The sequence below is a fragment of the Schistocerca piceifrons genome, chromosome 5, assembly GCF_021461385.2.
Source record: "Schistocerca piceifrons isolate TAMUIC-IGC-003096 chromosome 5, iqSchPice1.1, whole genome shotgun sequence".
NCBI classification, from domain to species: Eukaryota; Metazoa; Arthropoda; class Insecta; order Orthoptera; family Acrididae; genus Schistocerca; species Schistocerca piceifrons.
The window spans coordinates 386,581,478-386,609,385 of record NC_060142.1 but is presented as its reverse complement, the minus strand read 5'-3'; positions in this window follow the sequence as shown (position 1 = coordinate 386,609,385).

The following is a 27,908-nucleotide window of genomic DNA, read 5'->3' as shown; positions in this document are numbered from 1 at the left end:
AAATCACTTACCTCACGAAAATCTTCGTTACTCGAACTACTGCAATACAGCGAGCGCCACTACTGCCAGCTAAATAAAAGATTCAAACTACGGAAGGCACTAACTACTGATAGGCATAGTTAGCAAATGAAAGATTTTAATAGAGAACAAACAATGTATTTACCTTAATAGTGTTGAAAACTCATAATATACATAGCAGTTCATGACATCCAGTCTTACAAATTTCAAAACTCCGCCATCTCTCTCCCCACATCCACCACTGCTGGCGGCTCACCTCCAACTGCGCAACGCTACGCGCTGTTCACATCCAGCTGCCCAACACTACAATGGCAGACAACAATGCAAACTAGCCACAGACTGCACTCAGCACAGCGAGTGATTTTCATAAAGAGCGCTACGTAACGTTGCCAAGAAGAAAACATAAACAGCCTACTTACATAGCCCCCACGCTCCCCACAAAAAATTTTACAAATTGTTTTGGGCAGTGGCCAATAATGATTTGATAAAATTTTTCATAATTACAATAACAAAGATATCAAATGCACACACTTATTGATACAATGTTGGTCAAATACTACAATTTTCTCACAGTCCATAAAGACAGTCCTGATCATTCATCACAGTAAAATTGCAGTGTTTTTCTCAAAGACTGAGCAGTAAAAGAAAATGCACACGGAAGTAGTGGATTTCCATGCAGTCTTGAAGAAGTAGTGTTGTCCTTCCAACGAAAAGACAGTGCTGACTCTTGACATGCAGGCAGGTAATGGGCCACAACAGAGCAAACCCACCGCAGAGTCAGTCGAAGTTTTGAAGAATATTGGTACGTAGGTCATCACAGAGTAGACCCACTGTAGTCCTGGTAGAGATTACGGTATTGGTGGGCCACCAGAGGTGCAGACCCACTGCAGTCCTTGTAGAAATAATGGTAATGGTGGGCCATCAAAGATGCAGACCCACTGCAGTCCTTGTAGAGATAATAGTAATGGTGGGCCATCAAAGATGCAGACCCACTGCAGTCCTTGTAGAGACGGCCAGCAGCCATCTGTTGCAACTGTGCAGGTGCACAATCACCATCGAAGAGTCTTGCGGACAATATAGCAAGTCCATAAACCACCACTTGTGCACTCACAAAGTTTTTGAAATTGTCCTTAGAACCAGCAATGCTGTTATCCTTGCTGAATTATTAACACACATGCAAACACTAACAGTCCCTACTTCTCACATATTGTCCATATACTATGACCAACAGAAACGTGTGCAGTGAAATGTAACTTACAAGTTACTTAATTTGATGAACTGGTGTCAATTACAATTTTATAACATAAGAATACAGTAACAAAGGTACAAAATTCATCATTAAAGAACATAACAATACAGATAACATTTGTAGTAAAACAGGCTTTACAAAAGAATAGAAATAAACATGTACATCAGTGTTACAAGAATTATGACATAAGTACATACATAAAAGATCAGAATGACTTTCGAAACATCAACATGAGCATTAAATCTCATCTTTACAAAGTAAATAACATATTATTAATGCAAATTATATTTGAGGATAACAGTATTCCTCATCATAGTTCATGTAGCTGAGTATTAGAAAAATTCTACAACATAAGTTTTATCAGATAAACATATAAAGACAAGAAGAACATAAATACACAAGAGTACACAAACACATAGTGGGATAACACATGGAAAGGACAGGGTTTGTTTTACTGCAGTATTTTGCAAACAAAACTTTGTTTACTTCTCAGAGATCTCCCTTCGTTCTTCATTATTTCCAAAAGTCCTATCTATACCTGCTTTCTGTACTTTTCTCGTATAGCCTCTCAGTCCATTTCTTCAAATTCATCGCAACTCATTCTCTTATAGGCTACCACCTCTTAAGCTAACTTAAATCTACTGAGCTCAGATGCTAAACTAAGGGACGAGGCAATCCAGCAGCACAAAACAATGAACACAAACAGCAATGACAAAAAAATGGAAAATTTCAAAGCAAGCTACAGTAAATATAAATTACCAAGCAATGCAACATTACAACTAATATGAGCCAATGTGTAGCAACAAGAAAAATAAATCAGTAGTAAAACTAGCTTAACAGAGTAGTACAAAGCGAAATTTAGTAGCACTATGCCTGGCAAACAGCAGCAGCAAATGAAATAACTTATATCTAAACATGACATAGCTCAAGCAGAAAAAAATATTACACTAAAGACAACAATGCAGACAAGGGAAATGTATATTCACATCATAATGTCTATGTAATTAAAGTGGTGCACCACAAAAACTAATTCTACAAAAAATTACCAAGTACTTGAAAAGAAAATTATATATGCAGTTACTGTTATTAGTCCCTTCTTATTGTTCTTTCCATTCCAAGAGCACCTTTTTCGAAGAATGTGGATCATAAAATAATTATTTAATAGATCCGTTGACAGAAAGTGTTCATATTAGCAAATGCATTTAATTTTATTTCATGAAACCAATGCTGCAAGACAGCTGGAAACCAGATATCAAATGAAATAAGCAACTGTGTACAAAGCATAAAAATATCGTTCAATAGGCGTGTGATATTTCATAAGTTAGTAGAAAGTCTCTCAACTCTCGTAAAAAGACGCTTGTCATAATCAGGTGTGCAGATGTAAGTATGTTTCCAAGTAATGAGCGTGTCGTATTTGCGATGCTTTCTACAAAGGAACATCAATAGCGAGGATAATGGCCTTCTTTTTTTTTCACCTAATGGCTTTCTTTTGTCAGACGACTACCTCTCAGCTGGGCACCCAAAACGCATTACGTCAAGGTCACTTACCTTTCTCACTGAAATATTTACGACAGCAGTTTCTGCTACAGTGGCAGTCTCATATAAAAAAATTCCACAGGTTGAGAATTTGCATTACGAATGTGTAGAAAATAAAATCCTATAAATATAAAAGTGTCCAAAAATTTTCGCCAGCATAGTGATACATTCACGAATTTACATACATTTCTTGGTTTCCAACAACCTTTTTCACAAACCAGAGTCCCTAACCACTACTCATTATTCCTTACCTTATTCGTCGACACTTCTTCAATATTTCATCATAACAGATACGTAGCATAATCAAATAACTCATATAGTTCAGCATATTGATCATAAACATACCGCAACAGCATAATACACATAGTCATCGTAATAATAACATCATAACACCTCAGTCAACTCTCAAAATCGTCGTAGCTTCCTCCAATAATTTCAAAACCTAAAAAAAATTCTCTGCTCATGTCAAAAGTGTCATCTGCCTCAAACGTACTTTAAAAATCATGATCCCATACCAAATACATTATTCAGAGCTCTCATAGTATCACAATGGTTCCGAAAAAATACGAACAGTTCACAAAGTACAGACAAAATACAATTTCGTAAGTATGAAATTATCCAGCTGTGTAATTGCGTAAACATGTGTCACTGATATAGTAAAAAAATGTTTGTTTCTCTGTTAAATAATCAGGTAGCTGTGTAATTCTGTGTTGGAGAAATATGGTACCGATGTGTAAAGTTGTATAAGCAAATACCATATTAGCTAGGGCTCCTTGTGCTTGCCACACACATGGTACACAAACTAAGCGTGTACCCCCCCCCCCTGAGGATTAATGTAATTATACCCTCAGGTGTTACAGATTACAGCAATGGAATGAAATGTATCATGGAAAACTTTCTTTGTAATTCAAAAATCTTGAAAAATAAATGGCTTAAGTACACAATTAATCTCTCGAATGCGTGTCCTGTAGCGCTAAATGTGCGTCTTGCTGTAAGATAATTCTGTGGAAGTGTCGTAGTTATCGTCCTCTGTAAGCAAAGTTCTGCTGAAGTCAATATACTTACCTCATCATAAACGAAAGTGAAATGCTTTGCGTATGGATACCGTAGTTATTACGTACCTTACCGTGATCAAGAAAGTACTATAATGTAACGTATTGTTGTGTTACGAAAAAGGCTGTCTCATTGTAGCTATACCACAAAAGTTACTACTAAAACATGTTTTATTTTCCAGAATAATACAGGAAAACTGTGCAGAAATAAAACAGAAACACTGCAAAAGCAACATTGTATATTGTCACTCATTAGTAGCGTCGTGATAAAATCGTGTAGCTGTCACATAAACTAACCACTGTCATCTGGTATCTCACAGAAAATACTTTAAATCCAGAATGTATTTTCAAGTAAACCAAAATGTTGCATTAAAATCTCATTAGCAGTACTGGTAAATGTTCTAAGTATGTAAGCCTTATAGACGTTACGTAATCGTGCAACTAACAAGCAAGAATGTACAAATACAACACTGTGTCGTCTGTTCACTATAACAATGCATTCGTAATTTCTGTTTAAAAATGTTCCCTAGGTTATAGACTGGATATTTAACTTCAAACATTGTTGCGTGGTAACAGTTTCTAAGTCTGACAAAGCATACTAGAAATGTGAAGTGCAAAGTTTTATGGCAAAGACAAAGTTAAAAAGCAGATTATCTTTCAATAAACGGTTTTACATGTGAAATGTGGTGTAAACCTTTACTCTTCCTAGCACACAGAGTTTCAACTTCAACGCAATTATCATGTCGTATACGTCGGATTCTGTAAGGTCCATTGTAAACTAGAAAGAATTTGTGACTCAAGTGTTTCTTCTTATGCGACAATGAATGAGTTTTAATGAGAACTTTCTGACCAATATATAATTTCTTTGCATTTGCTTTACCGTGTAGTTTACTCCTTTTGTCTGCTGCAGGTTTTATATTTTTAAGAGGCAAGTCAATTATGTCTTTGTGTCGAAGTTTACGTGTATTTGGGAAAGGTACAAGCTCTCTGATTCTGTTCGGTGGTTCTTCATTCTTCAGTACAAGAGTAGGTGGTAAAGCAGTGGAGTCATGATGCATTTCATTCAGCACGTTTTGAAATAAGTGTAAATATCTGTCCCAATGCTGATGCTTTCTGTGACAATAAAGTCTGCAAAGCTTATTGATTTCTTTCATAATCCGTTCGGAGGGGTTACAATGTGGTGAGTACAATGAAATAAAAACAGGTTTGATTTTATGATTTCGAAGCATGCGTGACCAAACAGCAGATCTGAATTGCGGTCCGTTATCTAAAATGACTTTACTAACGTGTCCAACTTCACGCAAGAAATTTTTAACAAAGGCGTTGGATACAGACCGTCCAGTGGCTTTACGTAACGGAGTGAAAGAAACAAATTTTGAAGTAAGTTCAACAGCGACTAGAACGTACGAAAATCCATTAGATGTTCTGACAAGCGGTCCCAAGGTATCAACAGCAGCAAATTCTTTTAATTTAGAAGATATGATAGGAAACAGTGGAGCACGATGGGAGAGAGTAGATGGTTTCGCCTTTTGACAAAGTTTACAAATAGACAAGACTCTTCGAATTCTCTTTTCCATATTGTTAAAATAACAAGTCGTCCGAAGAATATGATAACATTTTCGTGGACCAAAATGTGCTTACCTGAAATGAATGTACCAAATGAGCTTATTAACAAAATCATCTGGAATGCAAAGAACCCATAGCTTGTCATCAATAGTGCAGCGTTTGAACAGTATGTTGTTTCTCACCAGATAATAATGCCGAATCTGTGTGTGTCTTTTCATGCCATTTACTTTTGATGTCTTTCCAAATCGGATCTTTATCTTGTTCATGAGCAATGTCCTTTAAAGATGTGGTGATGAAGTTTTCAAAGGCGACTTTCTGAATGTAAAGAATACTGAAATTTTTCTCGAGGTTGCCTTCTGTGTTACTTTTCTCAAGCCCAGCCGGTGCGCGTGACAGTGCGTCCGCAACAATGTTCTCCTTGCCGGGAATGTAGACTATTGTGAAGTGGAATTCTTGCAGAAACAATGCCCAACGTTTTAACCTGTCATGATTTAATTTTGAAGACATAAGAAATTGTAATGCACGATGATCACTGTATACTTTTACGTGCTTACCAGAGAGAAAGAAACGGAATTTGTTAAATGCCCAAACGATAGCTAAAGCTTCTAATTCAGTAACGGAATAACTTTTTTCAGATTTTGTTAGCACTCGGCTAGCAAAAGCGATGGTTTTCTGAACGGTAGTGTCATTTTCTATGGCTTCTTGAAATAAATGGGCACCAAAACCGACTTTAGAAGAATCCGTGCTAAGGCAGAAATCTTGTGACAGATCTGGATGAGCTAGTATTGGCGCGTTAAGTAACGCTTCTTTCAAAGAATTGAATTCCAACTGTGATTGTTCGTCCCAGTTCCAAATAGTATTTTTTCCAGTGCGAGAACAAAGTTTTGGTGTAACAAGAATTTGCATATTCAGAAAACGACGGTAAAAATTTACGAGACCTAGAAAACTGCGGACTTGTTTTTTTGTGGATGGAAATGGAATGGCTCTGATTGCTTCTAACTTTTCAGGATCCGGCTGAATGCCTTTAGAAGAAATAATATGTCCCAAAAACCTCACCTTTGACCTACCGAATTCAGACTTTTCCAAGTTAACTGTAATTCCAGATTCTGCAAAAATACGTAACAAACTGTTGAGGATGCGATTATGTTGTCCCCATGAAGCTTCTGCTATTAGAATTTCGTCCACATATAAGGTGATGTGACGTTTTAAGAACTCAGGTAATATGGAATTTAGCCCACGAATGAATGCTGCTGAAGAAATGTTCAAACCAAAAGGAAGTTTCCGAAACTGATAACAAACGCCGAAACAAAGGAAAGCTGTGTATTTTCTACATTCTGGATGAAGTTCGATTTGATAAAAACTGGATCTGAGATCAATGGAAGACAACACTTTTACACCATTAAAATTTTGAAGAAGTTCTTCCAACGTTTGCGGCCTGTCTGTTTCAGGAATAATGATAGTATTGATTTGTCTCGAATCTAAGACAAGCCTGATCGATCCATTTTTTTCCTCAACAACATGTAATGGATTGTTGTATGAGCTTACTGCAGGCTCAATAATGCCCTCGTCAAGCATAGATTGTATTTCTGTTCTAACACGGTCCCTATAATGTGCTGGAATTACGTATGGTCTAACACAAAATTTAGTATGCTCACGAACACGAAATTGGTATTCAAATCCCTTGATTGTTCCTGTTTTGTGAGTAAAAACTGTGGAATGTGCTTGTAAAATCTCAAAAAGGTCCTGCCTATCAGTGTCATTACAATTCTCAATTGTTAGAATTTTATTCTGAATTAACTCATTAGTATCAAATGTGTCGTCGATGTCATCCCTGTCAGTACTTGCAGAGTGATTGTTAGTGTGTAGTTACGTAGAAAATTCCGAACTGTTGTCTAACAGAAGGTAAAGCCGATTAATTTCCTCGTGATGGTTTGAGAGCCAATCTTCAAATTTCAAAGCTATTGACTTACCTTCTTTCTCTAAACTTATTTCAGCATCGTGAAAGTTTAAGATTGCTTTGAATTCATTCAGAAAGTCTACTCCCAGTATAATTTCCGTCGACAATAATGGAACAATAAGCAAGCTCATAGAGAAGCTGTGGCTTTGACAAAAGAATTCTAAGTTGGTTTGTTGGCTACATCTACACTTTTTCCAACGATTGCACCTTGTAATTTAATCTTACGTAACGGAAGTGTGGGGCAGTCGTTCGATTTGTTGCATTTGCTAAAGGCTGTTTCACTAATTACTGAAATGAGACTGCCAGAGTTAAGTACTGCGGTAAATTTTACGTCATTTACTGTAATGTGAATCACAGGATATGCAATGTTGTTATGTTTTACGTCGTGTTCCTGGAGTAAGATGTCCCTAATGTCTTCCATTTTTACGTAATTCCTAGCAACGGCAGCTGCGTCGTCAGTTTCATACGTACGTTTTGTGGCTGCCAGCGGTATGAGTCATTGCCTATTGTCTCTTTGTTGGCGCACGTCGTTATTGGGATTTGGAGATCTAACTTCTACAAATTCACCTTGTCGAGAGGGCCCTGCTCTGTTTGAATCCCGCCAGTTCTGATGCAATTCAGGTCTGTCGTTACGATCATATCGTGTGTCATCATGTCGGTAGATTCTACAGTTTCTTTCTTGTCGGTCACGTGGTGGAGAATTTCTCCCTGAATCGTAACTGCGCGCTGGACCGTTGCATCTAAAGTTATTCTGTCTCCCCTGATAATATTTATTTTGGTTCCTATATTGTCTGTTTCTCTGAATGTCTCTGTGATAGTCATTACTGCGGAGAGGTGATCTTTCCCTGTAATTATCACTACTCTGCCAACGGTTGTCATACGGGTGGTGTCTGTTTTGGTCACGATTTGCGTTGTGAGAATAACCTTGTTGTGTCCAGTTATTATTTCTTTCATCGCGGAATTGCGACGGATGTGACCTGTAATTGTTGTGTTCCTGTTTTCGCGTTCCGCGATTATCAGTGTCAATTTCTAATTCTTGTAAGAGTCCCTGAAAAACTTCAATGTCGTCTTTGCAACGTCCTGCCAAAATAATATGCCGTAAATGTTCAGGTAATTTGATTAAGCAAATGCGGATGAGTTCTGAGGGGCTGTATGGGTTTGACAGGTACTGATTCTTGTGCAACATGTCTTCAAAATATTTCACAAGACTGGAAAATTCAGATTGTTCGAAATGTTTCATCATTATGATGCTATGTTTTACTCGGTCTTGTGTAGCTTGAGACCAGTATGCTGAGAGGGAGGCATGATAAAATTCTCCTTCACTGTGGCAATCGTGAATGACCGATCGCATTCTTACAGCTGGTTCTTTCTCTAAATAGCCACACACAAATTCTAATCTGTGCTCTAATGACCAGTTGGGAGAAAAACAATGAGAGAAATGATGGAGCCATGCTTGTGGATGAATGTCGTTGCCAGAATTCTCAAATGTTTTGAATTTACGTGTAGTAATGAACAGCTTATAGTCAAAATCATCATGTCGGCGAGTCGCATGTCGGTTATTGTTACGTCGTTTCGGCGGTTCCATCTCAAAATTCGGTGTACCTTGCCAATTTCTTTCATAATTTCCGAAGTGCCCTGAGTTATTATTTTGTGACTGTTCCGTATTTCTATGTCCCTCTTACCGTATTGGAGCGCGAGTGTCCTCTAAAATATGTAATTCCTGTATTACCTGTGTCAACTGATCTTGTACTTCCCGGATTTCTCTTTGGTGTTGCGTATTAATTTGATTCTGATTTTGTTTGAATTTCCTGATTTGTTCGCACTCATCTGTGTCATTAAAGACTACCGGTTTTGTGTCATTCAGATTATCATCTACCTTCGTAGATAAATCATTTAGCTGATCCGAAAGTTCAACTACTTTCTCTGATAATGAACTAATTTCCTCCATGTGTCTTTCTGAACCAATTTTCAGAGTATCTACTGTGTCCTTTAAGTTTTCCTGAGTTTTTGCAAGTTGAGTAACCGAATCGGTAGATGCAACTGAGTCAATTTTAGCTTGCAAGGTGTCGTGATTTTCATGAACTATAGTTTGCAGTTCCTTTATGGCTGCTTCGTGATTCTGTAATGCATTTTCATGACGCGAAAAAATAGGTTGGAAATGCTCACAAATTTGTGTTTTTACGTCATTACAGACTTTTTGACATTTCGATTCGATTTTATGTAACTCGGTAGTTAAATCTTCACGTGTTTGTTCAAGTGTGGTTTCTAACTTTTGAAGATTTTGTTCCATTGTGTCTAGCTTTTGAAGATTTTGTTCCATTGTGTCTAACTTTTGAAGATTTTGTTCCATTGTGTCTAACTTTTGTAGCCTTTGTCCCATTTGTTGCATTAACTGTAATAACAATGCACTGGTGTCTGAAACATGTTCCTTAGTGCTTTTCGGCAGTAAAGTTGCACCAGCAACATTCACATTTTGACAAGCAGAAAATGTGTCGACTTATTTGAGAAAACGGTGACGACCCAAAACCCGAATCTGCAGTAGTTGCAAAATTGTCATAGCATTGAAAATGATATCTCGTTAATTGCAAGCGCAGCTGCGAAATACTTGGTGCAAATCTACATGCATGCCACAACTGTTTTACTGTATAAGAATGAAAAACTGCAACTACAAAGGAAATTCTCTCTACAATTACGCACTAGCAATAAACAAAAGCTACACTAATTACACAAACTACAAGAAAAAAATCAGAAGATTCCAGTGAGGTATCCTCGGCTAAGGGTCGACACATGAAACGTCCCCTTAGAACAATTATACAAGACTGTGCTTAAACTGACACACAATATTTTTAGCGCAACGCAATCTGACTTTCAATAATCCCTACAAAAGAATGGCCCTGACTAACATTAACCTATACCTTTCACAAATCACTTACCTCACGAAAATCTTCGTTACTCGAACTACTGCAATACAGCGAGCGCCACTACTGCCAGCTAAATAAAAGATTCAAACTACGGAAGGCACTAACTACTGATAGGCATAGTTAGCAAATGAAAGATTTTAATAGAGAACAAACAATGTATTTACGTTAATAGTGTTGAAAACTCATAATATACAAAGCAGTTCATGACATCCAGTCTTACAAATTTCAAAACTCCGCCATCTCTCTCCCCACATCCACCACTGCTGGCGGCTCACCTCCAACTGCGCAACGCTACGCGCTGTTCACATCCAGCTGCCCAACACTACAATGGCAGACAACAATGCAAACTAGCCACAGACTGCACACAGCACAGCGAGTGATTTTCATAAAGAGCGCTACGTAACGTTGCCAATAAGAAAGCATAAACAGCCTACTTACAAGTTTTACAAAATTTTAATTAAGTATGAACTTGATGACGTAAACTACAATGCGACTTGCTGGAACTGGTGAGTATGAGTGAACCCGGTTGCTCTCACACCACACTGTCTATAATGCTCCGGTAGCAAGAGTTCTCAAAGCTGTTATAAGTACTGAATACTTTAGCACACAACGTGGTTGCAATAATACCTTCCTAACCAAATTTAATTTGAAGCACCATGCTCATTTGACAGGCCGGGCTTAACACAGAATGCTTCAGATCTGACTAAATATAAGGGGCGGTCAAATGAAAACGAGATAGGTGGAAAAGAGTAAATAAAATGTTTATTATTTCAAAAGTAATCACCGTAACTGTTTACACGAGGGTTGGAACTTTAATAGTGACAACTATTTATTTACAGCTCGTACAAAATAGATACGTGTTTCACAGTTTTACTGACCTTCAAAGTAGTCACCAGCAATGTGTATAACCTGTTGCCAGAGATGTGGAAGTCGTAGGATGCTCTTGGCACTGGCAGTTGTGTTGACAGTTCGAGCGGCGTGGTCCATTGCCCGACGAATTTGTAGCAGTTCTGAAGCGAATGCCGTGAAGTGTGTCCTTCAGTTTAGAAATCGAGTTGAACTTACGAGGGCTTACGTCAGGGACGTGCAGTGGGTGGTATAGCACTCAGCAGCCCAAATCAAATGTTCAAATGTGTGTGAAATCTTACGGGACTTAACTGCTAAGGTCATCAGTCCCTAAGCTTACACTCGAACCTCCGCCGGGATCAGCCGCACTTAGCAGCCCCATCAGTCAAACAAATCAGTAACGGCTTGCACTGTACGTGCTAGAGCATTGTCCTGCAATATGATGGTCAGGTCCTGCATGAAGTGTCATCACTTCTGTCTCTATGCTGTTCATTTTTGAAACACAACCTATTAAAGTTCCAACCGTCGTACATTTATCTTACTGAGAGACAAGATGGTCAGTGCTGTCATTGAAAAATTTTTGCTGTTGCAAACCGTAATTGTGCCCAGGTGTACACCTCTTCGTTCCAAGCAAGTCGACGACCACTAATTTCTTTCTTCAGGGCTCTAAAATATGGAAATCGCATGGGGAGAGACGGAGATTGTATGGAGGCTGCGTAAGGGCTTCCCAGTGAAACTTCTGCAGCGCAGTCGACACAACCTTGCATATGCATACTGGAAACGGTAGCTGAACTAAGGCACGTCACTATCTCTAGGCGGTGGGTTGTGATCTGTTTGTAGCCCCAAAATTTCTTTGAACTTCATGTATTTAATTGAGAAACTCAACATTCACAAGACGATTACAGAGATGTGTATGTTCATAGCCCATACAGTTCTGGGACTTGTACGTACCGAATCCTGTCAAAACTGAATGATAATCCATGTTCATTGAACCATCTGTTGATGTTTTCGGATATTTCGGTACTGTCTGCCAGTATAGGCACTGGTACTTCCCATAAAGCTGTTGCTGACACCACGTACAAGCCAGTCAGTTTGACCGACATTATTTCGTAAACGCACTGAAGACGTACGACATATGGTTGCTTCGCTCGAACGTCTTCAATTCAGTCACAACTACGATTTTCACGTAACTGCATTCATGAAATTGTTTTTAGAACAGTACATACTAACCTGTCTAGACAATATCGCACTATCACAACCACATTCCTGCCTCTCGCATTCTTCCAGTCTGTGCAATAACACACACACACACACACACACACACACACACATAGCGCCTTTGCACACCTTACAATACACAACATGTTAATTTTTAGATGGGACAACATCCTCAAAGGAGGACCAGTGTTTCCGGGAGGTTTCCTTTGGTTGTATGGCGTATGCCAGAACTGGCAAGCCCCTCCCATTTAATCCCAGTTGGGATCATCCAGTTAGCTTGTCTGATAACTGGCTGAATATAACCGCCACTTTTAATGGGCAGTTTCTCGAGCAGTGAAAAAAGAAAAAAAAGTCCTTCACTCACACAACACTTCATTCCGTTGAGTAGCACACACACACACACACACACACACACACACACACACACACACACAGAACATATATACATCTTACACCTCATACACCCTGTAGCTGAAACAGCGTCGTTAACGAAGGCCGAGAACCCAGCAATACGTTAGTAAATTAGTAAGATTCCAATCCCCCGGTTCCGACCAATGTTTTCGGGAAGTTTTCCTTGGTTGTAGGGCAAATGCCGAAGCTGTTAGACCTCTCCCACTTATTCCCAATTGGGATTCTCTGTTTACCCCCCTGTCAGCTCCTCTGAGATTTGGCTTAACAGATTCGCGACCCTTTAAGGGCTGGATCTCGAACAGCTCGCTCCACTTCTTGGAGTGGGGGAAAATAACCTCCATTACTGCAGATAGGCATTATCTACAACTTATAAAACGGAAAGGAGAAAGTCTGTACCAGGAGCAACTGGGACCCAGAATAGAATCGTGTGGTGCATGTGCTGTTGCTTCGAATTCTGATTGTCTTTTGTTGTATGATCAACATGGAACTGATACATTCTGCTTTCTGTCACTGAGAGAAGTGTCATCCGCTCGGTTCAAGTACAATAACACAGAATTGTCGCATGTGTTCAAACGATCTTTGAGGTTGGTCTGAATTGTTCTCATCCAAAATGAGAACATCCCAAGGCAGACTGCCAACTATGTTCATTCACGCTTGGATGAACCTGAATGCCTTTAGTGGTTCGCTCAGTTATTTAATTTGAACACTGAACATATGTGGTCGGCTCTGGAGCAGACAATTCCTTGTATGATCTCTGACGGAGCTAGATGTTCCACTGCAGTATGCAAGGTACGCATTTTATCTAGAATAAATTGGCCAGTTACGTGTGATGTTAAGTTTTCCTGGCGTCTTACATACCAGAGTGGTCCCCGCATAACGAAGTTGATGAAATAGCAAAAAATCATACGTTATGTCGACCAAGTACCTTGCTGCCATCATAATCTGTTTGGCGCAGACTGGCAGAGCGTGGTTTTTATTTTTACGATTTTGTGCCGCCGTACACCAGAGAATCATCAAGGTTCATAAAAAGCTGCGAGTCTCCACGTATGACGGCATGAAAGTGGCCCAACGTCGTATTTATCTTCCCTTTGGTTTGATCACCGCGTGGATATATTGACAGCTTTCCAGATGCCTGTACTTAGTCACTAGTGTTTCAGCTGTGATTATCTGTTTCCGTATCACGCACCACGAACCATGATCTCAGCGAGCATGAATCAGGGATACCAGAAAATCCTGAGAGGTGACATCATCATTAGCTTGCGCTCGAGCACTCGCATCGGAACAGCAGCGTGCAGTTCTTGACTGCTGAGCCTCGCAATACAGGCGTTGATATTTAAATGCGCGGTAGTCGTTGCCCCTTTATATGGCAGATGCGACTCCATAAAAAAAAAAATCCGCTGTAATTTCCCTACCTACCGCTGAATCGTCACCCTTATTTGAGTAATAAGCACCGCTGTCTGATGATTTCTGTCTGATTTAGTTTCCTAAGTAATTTTGCTTGAAAGATAGCATGGATTTAAAAAGTCGATCATGCTTAACACCACGGGCACTCTTCAACATACTAAACACTATAGACGATTTGTGCGCGTTAAGACATAGAGAGCCTGCAATTAAGTTTTCATTGCACAAAAACCAGTCATAAAACAAACACCACTTTCTGCTGTGTACGCTGTATATCATAGTCAGTAAATCTTCATCTTTCGGTCACTAGGCAACAAAAACATGACGAATAACAGGAGAAAAACATCATCATTAAACGGCAGACTGTAACACCGCTGACAGTACAGAAGTGCAATATGGGTTGTGTCTAGTTGCCTGTCAAACGGCTCAGGCTCGAAACTCATATCGATATGTTTCATTGAGTAACAAAAGAAAATAGCATAAACAAATGGTTTTTGTGTGATAGCAGTCAACTTTGTAAAAACTTATTTTTCTAGATCGGTCAAATTGTTTTGGTGGTACTAGACAATAAAATGATAGCTGGGACCGATTGATTAACTTAAAATTGGAGTAACTGACACATTTATCTAAAGAACCCTTACAATACATAACAAATCACAATTTCGACGGTCTAAGGCGCTGCAATCATGGACTGTGCAGCTGGTCCCGGCGGAGGTTCGAGTCCTCCCTCGGGCATGGGTGTGTGTGTTTGTCCTTAGGATAATTTAGGTTAAGTAGTGTGTAAGCTTAGAGACTGATGACCTTAGCAGTTAAGTCCCATAAGATTTCACACACATTTGATTTGAACAATTTCAAAGTTTAATCTTGGACCCAGGTCACTAACAAACAGAAGAAAAATTAAAGACTTCCACAACTGTAAAAACTAGGTTCATAACAAAACGTAAAAAAATCAAACATTTAAGAAAGGTAGCTTTCGTTTGAGACAGGATTTCGGTGATTCCAGGTTTGGATTCCAGAAAATCTTGCTCAGATCTCTTGCTCGAACTTAGCTGCTATTAAGCGTCCACCTTGTGCCATTACTCATGCGGGCCGATTACATCAAAATTAACTACTACTCAAACGTTTACCTGAAATAGTCCAGTATTAGATACAAGACACAACAACAAAATGGTTCAAATGGCTCTGAGCACTATGGGACTTAACATCTGAGGTCATCAGTCCCCTATAACTTAGAACTACTTAAACCTAACTAACCTAAGGACATCACACACACCCATGCCCGAGGCAGGACTAGAACCTGCGACCGTAGTGGTCGCGCGGTTCCAGACTATAGCGCCTAGAACCGCTCGGCCACTCCGGCCGGCACACAACAACATGTTAACAATGTCAGCTTACATTATATTAAATAATTATTCACTGCGGAATGTAGTTCATCTAACAAACAAGGTACAACAGTTTTCAGCGAACTAAAGCAGCTCGATTACTGTGGCTAAGCGAGGTCAGAATTAACAGAAACATCAGCTTACAGTTCCTGATTGAAGGACAGTCTTTCTAGGCACATGCTAACCACATTCATTTGTACGTCATGCCATAATGTACCGTGTCAAAATGTCAGAAATCATAGCAACAACGGGGCACTTAACATCACCGAGCCACACGTTCCAAAGTGCCAAGTGCCTACTCTGCACCGTGGGACACCGAGCTGCTTTCGCTGCTGTTGCCGTCTCTTCGCCCACTCTGCAGTCAACAGCCCAGAACTCGCCTCCACACTGTTACTCGCAAGCCAGAGGGAACTTCCACCATTTCTGTCCAGCGACTCATCGACCTCGATTGGTACCAGCCTAGTACAAAAAGGAAAAAAAGTAGTGCCACCCTTGGCACATTATCTATGAATGAAGAGCGTCCTATTACGAACGTGTACAGGTAAAAATTAATGTTTCGGGAATTTGAAAACGGCTTGAGCGTAATCATCCATTGCAGCCTTATGCAAAATATAGTTACGATGAAAATATTATCGGAAAATTCTGGCGGCATCTTCTGAAGTGCAAGTAACGTCACATCTTTCTCAATAAAATAATCGGCGTAATGAGCTGTGAGATAGATTAGGTCGTGTTCAGAGGACGTTCGCTAACATTGTAACTCTTTGTAGAGGAATTTGTCGCCGAAAAACTGAAAAAGGATTGTAGTATGACCGAGAAATTTTCTTTTAGTGCAATGGAAGCTTAACACATACATACACTGATGCAAATCAGAAGTGTTACAGCATAAACGCCTTCACCGAATGCTACCAAAGTGATGCTGAATTATTTCCATGTTTGTGGGATATATTCTGCACCTACATATACGTCTACATGATTACTCTGCAATTCACACTTAAGTGCCTGGCATCTACATCTGCCTCTACATGGTTACTCTGCAATTCACACTTAAGTGCCTGGCAGAGGGTTCATCGAACCATTTTCATACTAATTCTTTACCATTCCATTCTCGAATGGCGCGTGGGTAAAGGAACATCTAAATCTTACCATTCGAGCTCTGATTGCTCTTATTTTATTATGATGATCATTTCTTCCTACGTAGGTGGGTGTCAACAAAATATTTTCGCATTCGGAAGAGAAAGTTGGTGATTGAAATTTCGTAAATAGATCTCGTCGCAAAGAAAACCACCTTTGTTTCAGTGACTGCCACCACAACTCGCGTATCATATCAGTGACACTCTCACCATTATTGCGCGATAACACGAAGCGAGCTGCCGTTCTTTGCACTTTTTCGATGTCCTCCGTCAATCCTACCTGGTAAGGATCCCACACCGCGCAGCAATATTCCAGCAGAGGACGGACAAGTGTAGTGTAGGCTGTCTATTTTGCGGGTTTGTCACATCTTCTAAGTGTTCTGCCAATAAAGCGCAGTCTTTGTTTTGCCTTCCCCACAATATTATCTATGTGGTCCTTCCAATTTAAGTTGCTCGCGATTGTAATTCCTAGGTATTTACTCGAATTGACAGCCCTCAGATTTGTGCGATTTATGGCATATCCAAAATTTATCGGATTTCTTTTAGTATCCATGTGGATGACGTCGCATTTTCTTTGTCTAGTGCCAATTGCCACTTTTCGCACCACACAGAAATTATCTCTAGATTATTTTGTAATTGGAATTGACCGTCTGATGATTTTGCTAGGCGGTAAATTACAGCGTCATCTGCAGACAATCTAAGGGGGCTGCTCAGATTATCACCTAGATCATTTACGTAAATCAGGAACAGCAGAGGGCCTATGACACTACCTTACGGAACACCAGATATCACTTCTGTTCTAATCGATTATTTACCGTCTATCACTACGAACTGTGACCTCTCTGAGGGGAAATCACGAATCCAGGCACACAACTGAGACGATAATCCATATGCACGCAATTTGATTAATAGTCGCCTGTGAGGAACGGTATCAAAAGCCTTCTGGAAATCTAGGAATATGGAATCGATCTGGGATCCCTTGTCGATAGCACTCATTACTTCATGGGAATAAAGAGGTAGCTGTGTTGCACAAGAACGATATTTTCTGAATTCGTGTTGGGTATGTATCAATAAGACAGTTTCTTCAAGGTGATTCATAATGTTTGAGTACAGTATATGCTCCAAAATCCTTTACTGTACTCGAACATTATGAGGATACATCGAACCATATTCAAGCTATTTCTCTATCGTTCCACTCTCGAACGGCACTCGGGAAAAACGAGCACTTAAATATTTCTGTGCGAGCTCTGATTTCTCTTATTTTGTCATTATGATCATTTCTCCCTATGTAGGTCGGCGCCAAAGTAATATTTCCGCAATCGGAGGAGAAAGTTGGTGATTGAAATTTCACGAGAAGATCCTGCCGCAAATAGAAACGACTTTGTTTTAATGATTGCCATCCCAATCCACGTATCATGTCCGTAGCACTCTCTCCCCTATTTCACGATAATACAATACGCGCTGCCCTTCTTTGAACGTTTTCAATGTCCTCCGTCTATCTCGTGTGATACGATCCCTTACCGGACAGCAGAACTCCAGAAGAGCGAGGTCAAGCGTAGCGCAAGCAGTCTCTCTAGTAGACTTCCTTGCATTTTCTAAGTGTTCTGCCTACAAATCGCAGTTTTGGTTTGATTTAAAAACAAACTAGTCTCTCTAGTAGACTTCCTTGCATTTTCTAAGTGTTCTGCCTACAAATCGCAGTTTTGGTTTGATTTAAAAACAAACTAAACTCCCACCGAACAGGCCACGAAGGTCCAACGGTACCGACCGGCCGCCGTGTCATCTTCACCCACAGGCGTCACTGGATGAGGATACAGAGCGGCATGTGGTCAGCACATCGCTCTGCTGACCGGATGTCAGTTTACGAGACCTTTGGTTTGCTTTGCTCACAACATTATCTATGTCATCGTTCCAATTTAAGTTATTCGTAATTGTAATCCCTAGTATTTAGTCGAATTTACAGTCTTTACATTTGTGTGGTTTATCGTGTAACCGGAATTTAGCGGAATTCTTTCAGTGCTCACGTGGATTAGTTCACACTTTTCATTAGTTAGAGTAAATTTCGACTTTTCACACCATACAGATATCTCGTCTAAATCGTTTTGCAATTGGTTTTGATCATCTGATGACTTTAAATGATGGTAAATGACAGCATCATCGCAAAGAATCTAAGAGAGCTGCTCAATCTGACTCCTAAATCGTTAATGTATGTCAGGAGCAGCAGAGGGTCTGTAGTACTTCCTTGGTGAACACTAGATATTACTCCTGTTTTACTCGATGTCTTCCCGTCAGTTATTGCGAACTGTGACCGTTCCAACTGAGAATCAATAATCTTAGTCACACAACTGAAACGATATTCCAAAGGCACGTAATTTGACTGGGAGTCGCTTGTGAGGAACGGTTTCAAAATGCTTCTTGAAATCTAAAAACGTTGTGTTCAACAAGAACTATATTTCCTGAATCCTTCGGGACTGCTTGGCAATAAATCGTTTTCTTAGAGGTAATTCACAATGTTCGAACACAGTGTGTGCTCCAAAATCCTACTGCAAATCGACTTTAGCGGTATGGGCCTGTAATTCAACGGATTACTCGTGTTTCATTTCTTCGGTATTGGCGTGACTTGATTAAAGCTCCTTGCTTATGCGAGCTTATTACCAGTACAGAAAAAAGCAAATCTCACAGATGAAGAACAGCATGTCCAGAGAAAGTGATACTACAGCTTATCATCATCTTTTCGATTTGGACAGTGGTAGAACAGGGTGTTCAAAAAGTCTCTCCCCAGTGCCGTATGATTGTTAGCTGCGCATGCCGTATGATTGCCTGCCTGGGTTACTTCCCTTTAAGTGAACTCTACCAACATTCCACTGTTTCGCTTATCTCAGCCAGCGTCAGTAGTATCGTTGGTGTGTGTCGTTACGTGTTGACGTGAACGTTTTTAGTTCCATTGTTCGTTTGTTTCGTTTTCGTCGCTGTTAAAATGCTAACCATTGAAGAAAGTGTGTTTTTAGTCGAAAAAGTGTTCAAAGCTGGCGGTAAATACGCAGTTTCAGTTCGTCAAACAACGAATTTACTGACTTTCGTGCTGTACTAGGAAAAATCATGCCTGACTCACTAAATTCACTACTGTCTCATGCAAATCACACACATTAAATACACATAGACAGTATAAAACACATCTCAAAAAACAAAATGTTTGGTTTTCTACTCGTTCCTCTTTCCCACATCAAACAATAGTCATCTCAGATTCACACGTCACTGACCCACGTAATAATTTTCCTATTACAAGCTCTGAAAGATTTATGAACATCTCGCTGTGCAATGCAACCCACATGCTGTTGCCGGGTTGATGGCTGACTCACCTTAATTCCCCTTCAGAGTATCTGAAGTTTTGGTATCTTATTTATCTCACACACAGATGCTCAACTGAATGCTAGGACAAGTACTTCTAATTCTTTTCATTGTCTCGTAGTCAGGATGAGACTCACACTGTACTCACCACGCGGAAGTGCTTGCCTCTAATTCAAGTTCTGCACACGAAAATCTTAATTATTTTCAACTTAGATTTACACGCGCAAGTATTTTATCTTAATACTACCATACGCTAGTATTTCGTCTTATAATTACAACACGTGGTTTCTTTGTCACTTCCGAAGAATCCTACGTTCCCCATCAATTTTTATCTGCCTATCTTTTCCCGAACAATTTACATGAGACTCCCACCAAAAGTTGCTGAGAAGAGAAATTATTAGTTCATCTACCCTTAAATAGTCCACATGCATACCATTTTCATTTAAATTTGTTTTTCTGGAGCACACATTGAGCATGTCTTCACACCTTAAGAACCAGCGACAGAGTGCTGAAACATGGCCGTTCATCAGGTCATCCCGCGCTTCTGCAGAAGTCGGAGAGGACCTTGCCACCGTATTGGTCAGCCACATTCCACGCCCTTTAGTGCTATGGTATACTTCCTCTCTTTGGTTCGGCCAAAGGTGACCCGAGAACCATCTAAAATATAATTACAGAATCTACCTTCACTATCTGTGGTCAGCGACGACCAGCCATTCATTCAATTCACAAACATTACCAAACTGGATTCAGGGATGTATTTTAAGGAAGTGCACATCTGAATAATTAAACATACAAATTGCCCTTCTTTCCTACATTGGTATCCGGCTTCGGTGTATTAAACAAAATGGTGTTATTCTACAAAAAACGCTGTTCTGACAAAAACAACAAAGTGTGTTGTTGTACAACTTTTCTATGTCGGGCAGTACTGTACCCTTTCAGGATGACTGCCGAAGTTTGTTCTTCTGTACCCAGGAAAAGAATAGAAACACATTGGTCCTGTTGGACGTATTTGGTAAAAAAGTCGACATAGTTCACGTTTCCGCATTTACAGCATGCATTTCGTAAAGACACGAATGCCACACATTTCCCTTGCCTACATGTCGGTGCTTATATAGATGCATCGAAGTCGCTCTACGTTGCGTATACAGTGCAGAAACGCCCTCAAACGAAAATTTTTTTATCACCTCTTACAGTAACTGAAATTTTTTTGACTGCTGGCAAGTTATTGAAAATCTGTGTTCCTGAGTAATGGACACATTTCTCGGCCAAAGCAAGTGACTAAATCTGTATGAAGATTATTCCTCTTTCTATTATTGATTCCACGAACTGAGCTGTTGGTTTGAAAAAGAGATACATTTTCAATGACAAATTTCACTAAACAATAAGTATATTGGGAAGCAGTAGTTGGTATCCTTAGTTACCTAAACAGGCCTCTGCAGGACGTTTCTCCGTTCGCACCACATGCTACATTCCGTAATGTGACTTATGGAGTATAAGTGTAGAAGCCACACTGAAGCGTTACTCCCGCTTGCTTTCGGAATAAATAAGATGTGTGTTCAAAAAATAACGCGAATTTTTGTTTTAGAAGACAATTTTATTTATTCGCTAACATCAACATTATCCTGTTTAAAGTAGCCCCATCAGATATTATATCTTTATGCCAAGGGTTTTTCCAATTCCTGAAACACTTCTGAAATTTGGTCTTTGGGATAGCTTTAACTCGTAACTCTCTCTGCGATACATTTTTAGTCTCATCTATTCCTGTAAAAAGTTGGCCCTTTCAGTTTTATTTATTTCTGGAAACAGCAAAAAAAGTCACAAGGGACCATGTTTATCGAATATAGTGGCTGGGGCATCATAACAGTAATTCTTTTGGCCAAAACTTCCCTTACAATCTACGGAGTGTGATCAAGTGCTTTATTATTGTGACAAACCCACGAATTTTCGGACTGCTTCACGCAAAAGTCGTTGAACTTGTAAGTAGTCCTCCTTATTGATCGTTCGACGTTGTGGCAAGAACACATGGTGCACTGTGCCGTTAAAACTGAATAACACAGTGAGCGTAGCTTTCACGTTTGACTGCAGTTGTCGAACTTTTTTTCTTTCTGGGCAATTCAGAACGTTTTCACTTGATCGACTGAGCCTTAGTTTCGACGTCATATCCGCGAATCCGCGTTCGCCTGTTACGACGCGTTTCCGTAGTTCTGCATCTTTTTTGCTTCATGTAGCGATTCCTGAGCAACTAACATTCGTCGCTGTTTTCATTCTAAATTCAATAATTGTAATACAAATTTTGCTTGCATTCGTGCAATACCCAAAATATCGGAAGAAATAGCGTGGCACGAGCCATCTGGAATGCCACATACTGTGGTTTGGCGATAGTTCATAATCACTGAATTCACACTTTCCTCGTTTTTATCGACGGATGATGTGCTGGGGCGTCCAGAGCGCTCGTCCCCTTAACCTTTTCGCCTCTAATTTAGCCATATAGCAACGCTACTTTTTTATTGGCCATACTTGCAGGCTTTCACCTCAAATCTTTTTCCTGTAGTTGGCTTATGGCTACACATACGTGTTTTGACAAATCAACAACAGATGGCAGCAGTATGCACACAAAGGAGTCTTGAAAGCAATCTTTTGTATGAGTCTCCATTACGATGTTTTGATCAGCTGCTGTGTCCTATTTGTTGTATTCTTGTACTGTATTCACAACGTATGTTTATAGGGTTAGTTTTGCACAATATTGATAAAACTACAGTGTATCAGTTACTATAAGATAATAATAAATTTGTAATAATTTGTACCTAGAACAGTTACTGAAATATGACTGTTGCCATTTGGTAATTTTGGGAACTCATATCTTACATTGACATAATCTCAGAAACTGATTCCTGTTTTGCTGTTTTTGGGAACCGAATTTCGCCGAAAATTTCTTCCTGATGAGGAAATATGAAGAGCTACTGCAGATTCCGGATGGTAATATTCCAGAATTAAGATTTCCATCTGATGGAGAAGATAATGAGTCTTACATTATTTAACAGGACTTTGACAGCATCATAGAATGTTCAAAAAAATCATATTGAATTACACATCCATGGAGAGGATTATAATGTTGAATATCAGGACATCTCTAAACCACAAGCAAGAAACAAAAAGTAATCGTGTTCAACCTTCCACCAATAAGTTAAGTATTATATATTTTCATGTGAAAAATTATTAGCCACTGTTAACTCAGAAATGCACATAACTAATTGTTTACCATTCATTATGTTACAGAAAGCAACTCAACATGCAAAAAAGAAGAAGAAAAATTGCACATGGAAGAAAGGTGATTTCATTCCACCAGATACAAAATTTCAAGGCAACGTACCTCCACCATTACCTGACATGACAGCAATGAAATATTTTCAGATGTTCATTGACGTTTCTTCTAATGAAATAAAACAACGTGTGGGCATTTTACTTCTTATGGGTGCAGTTCAAGTGCCACAATACAAAATGTACTGGTCACAACAGTTTCGTTTCCCTCGAGTTGCAGATGTTATGAGTAGGAATAGATTTGAAACTCTAGCTAAAAAACAATAACAGCCGGAAACCAAGTGGTGATCCCGAGCATGCCAAGTTATTCAAAGTGAACTCCTTAATAGATTGTTTGCATAACCATATGCTGCAACTTCCTCCAGGAGAGAAACAGAGTACTGAAGAATAAATGATAGTTTTCAAGAGAAGAATTTCTTTAATTCAGTATCTCAAGAACAAACCTCCTAATTGGGAACATACGGTGTTGACTCGAGCTGGAGCATCAGGCCTAATATATTACTTTGAAATTTATGTGGGTAAAGTCTATGCGAAGAGCACGGTTTAGGATTTTCAGGAGACATTGCCCTGACGCTGTGTGAAAATTTAATAGAGGGCAAGAAGTACTAGATAGTGAAAATTTAATAGAGGGCAAGAAGTACTAGATAGTTTTTGGCAATTGGTTCAACTCTTTAGAATTTGTAGACGTTCTCAAACAGAAGGGGACTTTATGTCTTGGGACTATTCATTCAGACAGAATATCATAGTGTCCTTTAGCGCAAGAAAAGGAGCTGAAAAAGAAATAGAGAGGAACGCTGGATTTTACCATTGATATTCCGTTAATTTCCAGATATACGGGTATAAATACACAAGATACGTACAAGAGGTGTAGTAAAAAGGATAATCAGTCAATTCAGGTTATTCGACCACTGATTGTGAAAGAATAGGATAAGCACATAGGAGGGATGGATTTCGCAGACGCTGTTGTTGAACTTTGTAGAAGATGAGAGATGCGAATAGTTTGTTGGCGCTCCAACGCAGCAACTGCGTACTCATGGCTGCTTTGCTGACGTCCATTGAATCAGCGAAGCACATCACATTTTTCCCTTCTGGATTTCCACGCATATATTGCTTCTGGTCTTATTGTAGCAGGAAACGTTGTTCAGCACAGAAGACGAATATCATCCAGTGAAGATAAAACAACTTCGAAGAAAAGGCCTATTGCATATGTTAGATATGAGGACATTGGTCACCGGCCAAAAAATAAGCACCAGAAAGGTCGCTGTAAGCTATGCTCTAGGGGGTTCAATAGCGTGCCGTACATAAAATGTAAAGTGTTCCTATGTCTAACAAGTGAAAAGATTGCTTTATGTGTTTCCATACTAAGCAATAAATGAAGTCTTTCACTTCGTATTTTGACAGCATGTTTATGTTATGCTGTGTAAGATAAACTTATAACTGGTCATGTCATCCTTATAAAGGCATATTCTCCCTGTTTTTCTTCCTTTTACCAACATCAAATTTCGTTTTTATATTCAGTTTTTAAAAAGAACTGATTTTATTAAATTCTTGAAAATTATTTCGTCAAGTACTAATGTTACCATATGGCAATATGTTTTTTCAAAACTAGGAGGGAGAAAGTTTTTGAAAATTTCAATTATACTTCCAGATTCATCCTAGATTACGTATTTGAAAGTACATAATTTTTTAAATCAGAGATATTAATTCAGGAATGAAAGGGCTAGAAGTCTTCACAGTGTTCTTCGCAACTCTCTCTCTTCGGTTCCGTTTCCCCTCCTCCCTCCCCCGATCCCTCAGACCTTGCTTACTGTCACTTCGCAGTAAATAGTTTCATTTGAATTGTATGTATAATTAAGAAGTTATTACTAAGTTACAGTCTCAACAACCATAAATTACTCACTTAGCAATAGAGCAATAATAGTAACGGATATTTGGAATCATTCCGTACGTGAATAAGCATGTCAAATCCCGTGTTGAATACGTAAGAATGCAAGACAGAAATTATTAACTGTCGCTCCTTTAAGTATAGTTTGGATTCTGCCGATCTACGTACGCTGAAATATAACGTAATTCAACACTCCATCACGTCACTGCAGTGCAAGTTAAATATGGGTCAAAATCGTTCAAAATGCAAATGTGGAAGTTTTTCACCAATGCAGAAGACAAATGTTATGTTGTCAAACACAGATAAAACGTTGAAATACGTTTTTCTCTCATTTTTCTAGCATTTCTGTCATTAATCTCGTATGAGACAGTTTATCTCGTTATGTGTACACAGTCCTTGAACATGCAGTTTTAGCTTCGAAACGCTTTGGGCAGTAATTAGAAAAAAAATATCATTACAATAGATTGAAAATTATTAATAACAATATTCGCTCATAGCAGTCTTCCAAAAGCAATATTTGACATTTATAAAAGTTTGCTATACTGTTTCGTCCTTATAGAAGGAGTTAGATTCTCTGATCCATTTTATACTAAATAAATTATCACCAATATAACCAATAGCCATGCACATTTTTGGACAGCTGACAACAGACTACGAAATGAAGCGCTGAAGAAAATAGGCGGATAAAGAAGTCTGTGAGAGACTCCTTCTAGAGCAAGGACAAGGTCAGTGATCTACAATGGCGTCCAGAAGTGCTGCTGGAAGAAGCAGTAGTGAAGGAAATGGGAGACAAAGACCAGAATATGTGAAACAGAGTGTAGAGGATGAAATTTCCTGGGAGATTAAAACCGTGTGCAGTACCGACTCTCGAAACTGGGACCTTTGCCCTTTGCAGGCAGGTGCTCTACCGACATTTTCTGTTCTTTTTTCTTTTTGTTTTTAAAGGAAGTAGAGCGGTCAGCTTCAGGCTGATGGAAACAGGATGGGCAGGGGTCGTAATCCAAGGACTGGCCACTATGCCTCCCCCTTCCTGTCCCCAAACTACCCCTCCCATTTTTTTATTGAAATTTTTTTTTCAGCTCCAGAATTTGGGATAGAAATTTGATACAAATTATTTCTGTTGTAGGAAGACATTGTAAACAATGAAAATAACGGCCGGCCGCGGTGGTCTCGCGGTTCTAGGCGCGCAGTCCGGAATCGTGCGACTGCTACGGTCGCAGGTTCGAATCCTGCCTCGGGCATGGATGTGTGTGATGTCCTTAGGTTAGTTAGGTTTAAGTAGTTCTAAGTTCTAGGGGACTGATGACCACAGCAGTTGAGTCCCATAGTGCTCAGAGCCATTTTTTTTTTTTTTGAAAATAACGTAATAAAATCTTGTCGGGATTCCACACGCGGCAGGTGGTTAAAATCCCACCAGCTTTCGACCGAGCTCTCCCCATCCTTTGTCAAGTGGTAAATGACTACCGTGTCGCAGTGGCCTCCCCGTTATATGGTCGCGCTGTTGGCTGTGACGTTATTTGTGCCCTATTCCTCGCCATCTGTGGTAATATTTACGTCACGCTTCCGTCGCGCCTGCTTCAGTCTCGCGATAGCCGGGTCCCAGACTGCAATGACTTGCATGCCGCCATCCTTGCTGTTGGTGTTGACTGCATAGATCTCCTCTCCCAGTTATTCGATAGCACATTTTTGGGATTGTTTAAACACACGTTAACGTCTTCGTATTTCCTGCATGGCGGCCAGTATGTCGACCAGTTGGACGGCATGGCCATAGGAAGTCTGTCAGCTCTGTCCATAGCCAACCTCTTTACGGAGAAATTTGAAGACATTGCTTTGGACACAGCTCCAGGTAAGCCAAGTTGCTTTTATCGTTACATCAACGGCACTTTTGTCATCTGGATCCACGGACGTGAAAAACTGGGGGAATTCTTAGAGCAAAATGTCTCTGAGCACTAAGGGACTTAACATCTGAGGTCATCAGTCCCCTAGAACTTAGAAATACTTAAACCTAACTAACCTAAGGACATCACACACATCCATGCACGAGGCAGGTTTCGAATCTGCGACCGTAGAAGTCGCGCGGTTCCGGACTGAAGCGCCTAGAACCACTCGGCCACCGCGGCCGGCTGAATTGTTAGAGCACCCGAACGGCGTTCACGACCACATTAGGTCTACGATGGAAGTAGAGAAGGGTGGTGCATTCCCCTTCCTTGACATCCTCGTTCGCCGGAAAACCGATGGACACCTCAGCACAGCGCGTACAGGAAACTTACATACACGGATCGGTATTTGCACGTTCCGGGAAAACGGCTACAATCACCGTCAGCTATCACAGGCTATTCCTTGTGAGACACGCAGGAAAGGACCAGCGAAGAAGACAACAAGAAACTTGCTTTTTTGCCTTTCTGTGGCGCAGTGCAGGGAAAGATTAGCCAGTTCCTGAAGAGACACAACATCTCACCAGTGTTCAGACCCCCAGCAAAAATTCAACTCATAAGGCCTGTAAGGACGATCTAGGACTTAGAACGCTTGGAGTGTACAAGACATCAAATCAATGTGGCTGCTACTACATCGGCCAGACAGTACGCACTGTGGAGAAATCCCGGACGGAAAACAAGAGGCGGTTACGCTTACGCTATTCTGAAAAATCAGCCGTGGCAGAACACACTTTAG